Below are 4,182 nucleotides of genomic sequence, written 5' to 3'. Positions count from 1 at the left end.
AATATGATAATACTAGCAGAGATATGTAACTCATGTGTTTAAAATACCTTGGAAAGATGGCTGGGAACTAGATGTGCCCAACATATAAGGTAATTAGAACAGTGCTACTGCCTTTCAAATCTTATGCAAATTAACCTATCATGAGCACTAGCTCCTTTGTTTAGTTTTCTATGTTTTAACCATAGTGGTTTTTTGATCCCTAAAAAGAGGACTTCCTTCAATGAAGTAATTCCCTGTCATTTTTTTTGGGTACACAGACTGAAAGGAAAGTTTTCAGTGTGCTTCATATTTGAATTATTAAAATGCTATACATATATTTCAGTATATATTTCAACCAAGTAATTTCCTTAGGTGATAAATCCTGCAAAATGGTTATGAATTATTAGAAATGTCTATTAGAAACAACACAAAGTCCTATGTTAATATGTCATTTTTCATTTCTGTGACTGAAATTATATATATATATATATAAAACACTAGTTATCAAAGAATTCTTAGAATTACTTAGGTGAGTGTTTTTAATATCATTATCCACAATTATATCATACCATAGAGATCACCTTTATCTTTCAAGACACAAAAGAAGTATAATTATTTTTATTATTATTAGATTCATGATAAATAAAAGGAAAAGATATTCAAATACAAATATATTCAAACATGCTGTCAAATATCAGTGGGGTAATTAAACAAAATGATTTTGAGATTTATACTGAAGAAATTACTCTCTTTAGAATATATTAGATCTTCATGAACAAAGTATTAGTAATTTCAGATCTCTGGGATATGATTAAGTGCATTAAAGTAATTACTATACTATCAGTTGAGGTGTACTTCTCATCTCTCAGCTACTATTTCTGAAAAGTTAAACATTCTGGACTTATTAAGGGAATTTTCACTTGCTTGGAATATATATAGTCAGTACAAAAGCAAAACGCATTTTAAAAAAATATCCAGGCCTGGCATGGTGGCCCAGCACCTAAAGTCCTCCTTTGAATACGCCAGGATCCCACATGGGCTCTGGTTCTAATCCCAGCAGCCCAGCTTCCCATCCAGCTCCCTGCTTGTGGCCTGGGACAGCAGTCAAGGATGGCCCAAAGCTTTGGGACCCTGCACCCATGTGGGAGACCTGGAGGAAATTCCTGGCTCCTGGCATTGGTTCAGCTCAGCTCCGGCCACTGCAGCCACTTAGGGAGTGAATCATCGGACAGAAGATCTTCCTCTCTGTCTCTCCTCCTCTCTGTATCTGACTTTGCAATAAAAATAAATAAATCTTTAAAAAAATCCCATGACAGTCTTACAAAAGGTTTTATGTGGCAGAAAATTCATTATAAACAAATTTTATTTAGCAAAACTGACAAAGAAACTGTCTGTAGTAAAATAAAAAATATAAAAAATTCCTTTGAATATTCAGTCAATGTATACTCTTAGTTTTGATGTGAGTTATATTACAATAAAATTCAAGTGTTATCTCTACTGTGTGTTAGTATAGCTTATTTTTGTGCTTAGAAAGATAGTTAGCTCTATCAAAATAATACTTCCATGAAAGTGCATTTTTATTTTATTACAAACATAATTGCCTAGCTCTGAAGATGGCTCATTTACTGTGCTTACCAAGGTAAATTGTCAAATAGTCTTCAGAAGATTCAATTTTAAAATATTAAGAATTCAGAAAAATAACTGGGCAACAGATAAAAATCTTCAAAAGAGTCATACATTATATTAAATACAGAATTCTGAAGTATGACATACCACCTTTTTTACATAAAGTTATAAAGATTCATTTATTCTTCAAGTGACTCAGACAAGTCAAATAATTAAAAAGCTTAACTTTGTTGGTTTTACTGTAGTTTTTAGGTATATCTTCAAAGTTTAATTCATTCAATGTACTCTATATTAAATGAACTTCTCATTTTACTTAGGAAGAAAGTTATTATTTGTGATACAGCCATTTCTTTTGTAAAACAGTCTTTCAGTTAAATGTGTATGTGCACATGTTAATACAAAACTACAGCATAAAGCAAAAATCCTTTTTTTAAGAGTCACACTCATGACCCCCTGATCCTCGGCCCTTCCCACCCTAACCAACTATGGAAACATCAACACTAACAAAACTATTAGATAAATAGATAGATAAATAAATAGATAAATAAATAAATAAATAAATAAATAAACAATTAAATGGCAGGGTGGGCAGGAGAGGAAAGGAGGGAAGCAAAGGGTTCATTCATAACAAAATGCCTGCATGTGTAATTGCTACCATGTTGGCTACGCAAATTTCAGGCCATACAGAGAACTGTACTTATCGATAGGTCATTCAGGGTCAAAAGGATACTTTTAGAGTACAAAGTCTTCCAATTCAGAAGCATGAAATATTTTTCCTTTTTTCGTGTCATTTATAATCTCTTTCATCAGTAATTGTAATGCTCACTTTGGAGATAATTCATTTCCTTGTTTATGTTTATTCCTAAATATTTTTATAGCTATAAAAAATCCTTTTTTAAGATAGAACTTATTGAATGAGTGCACCTATAGAATGAGGTGCTATAGAATGAGGTGCTCAATGAATGAGGATGGCAGGCCACTCGTGTTTTTTGCTTTTCTTCTGTAAAATGAAGAATCTTTCGTTCATGTGAGGTTGACAGACAAGTTAGGAATTTTAGAAATTTAAAATGTGGCTAGGGACCAGCACTTACATGTAGTACCACATGACACCTTTCAATAAACATCCACAATTTTTATGTTAAATCTTATGTATAATAAAAAAATTTCTCTAATATATACACATTATTTACAATGTTATAGCCTTATGACTATAATAATACATAACACACAAAAGTAGCCATGTGCATCGTTGAAATAAAATGAGGAAAAGTGTCTTCCATGGTTTTTGTTTGTTGCTGTACCTCTGAGGATATACACTTAGATTTGGATAGCAGTTCTGCAGGGCACCAAAATTATCCTATGATGAAACTGACTGAAATTAAATTAATGAAATTGTTTGTAAACTACTTTTCAAGTGACCCTCAAATGATTCAAATATCCATGCAATTGATAATCTAGTTCACTATTTCTTCTTTTTTCTTGCTTAATTCACTGAATAAAAACAATCTCAAAGAGGGTTTAGGAACTGCTACAAAGTAAAAATTTCATCATTTAACCCTTGTCTCAGCCTCACATAAATGTGTGTATGATTTATAATTGCTTTGACCTACATTAGCACACATATATGCTCACATATGTTAGGACAGATAAGAACAACATCCAAAAATCCTATAAAATATGTAAGTTGTTTTCAGCCTACATCCTTGGAGTTCTTGTGTGATCTGTAGGATTCATCATATTTCCCTTTTCAGGGGTATGGTTCCAGTAATAGGACATGAACCATCATCTCAAATGTTTGTGGATTTTTCCTACAAATTATAACTTAGTAAATATGACTGAATCCAATAACAGTTAAAATATAGGATTATGAAAATTTTTCTCTTGATGGAGCACACAGAGTTATTTAATAGAATAGCAACATCCAGGTAAGGTTATTCTGACTAACGTAGGTAATGAGTGGAAATGGAGCAAGAATTTAATGATGTTAAGAATCAAAGAGAACTTAATGAGAACAATTTCAGAGCAATCCCCTCCTATATATTGTAATTTAAAATTCTGCATTACTTCATGGAGAAGTCATCATGTATTTGATTGACATTTTTCTTCTGTTTTATTAATTTAAAGAGAACAGATTATTTGTATCCCTTAGGTAGAATTATGAGCCACGATCCCTATCTTACAACAAATCCAAAAATCAAGTCTAAGTGGATCATTAATCTATGATCTGATACCAATCTTTACGAATTTGCATGTCATCCTTGCACAGGGGCCATGCTAATCTTCTCTGTATTGTTCCAAATTTAGTATATGTGCTGCCAAAGTGAGCACTGATACCAATCTTAATATGTATTAATTTGACATTTTTCAATAATACAATGTTACAGAGTTTTCTAGCAAAAAAAAAAAAAAGTTAGTAAACTTGATGACCCATCACATACTCTTTTAGACCAAGTATAACAGTGGTAGGATCCAGGTATCCTTTGGGCAGTACAAGCTTTTTGGTTTTTGTTTTGGTTTGGTTTTGGTTTATATTATAATAAAGGTAGTATCCGAGTATTACTGATAGATATCTGAGAG

General features: G+C 32.0%; 1 non-coding gene across 1 annotated transcript; it reads right to left on the bottom strand.

The window, feature by feature from the left end:
* Positions 1-3,823: 3,823 nt before the first annotated feature.
* Positions 3,824-3,933, bottom strand: LOC118757658 (U6 spliceosomal RNA). Its single transcript, XR_004995316.2, has one exon. It is a non-coding gene; the product is annotated as a U6 spliceosomal RNA (small nuclear RNA).
* Positions 3,934-4,182: the final 249 nt, after the last annotated feature.

This window comes from Ochotona princeps, chromosome 15 (assembly GCF_030435755.1).
Source record: "Ochotona princeps isolate mOchPri1 chromosome 15, mOchPri1.hap1, whole genome shotgun sequence".
In the NCBI taxonomy this organism is placed as follows: domain Eukaryota; kingdom Metazoa; phylum Chordata; class Mammalia; order Lagomorpha; family Ochotonidae; genus Ochotona; species Ochotona princeps.
The sequence above is the reverse complement of the archived record's forward strand: the minus strand, read 5'-3'. Positions and strand labels throughout refer to the sequence as shown.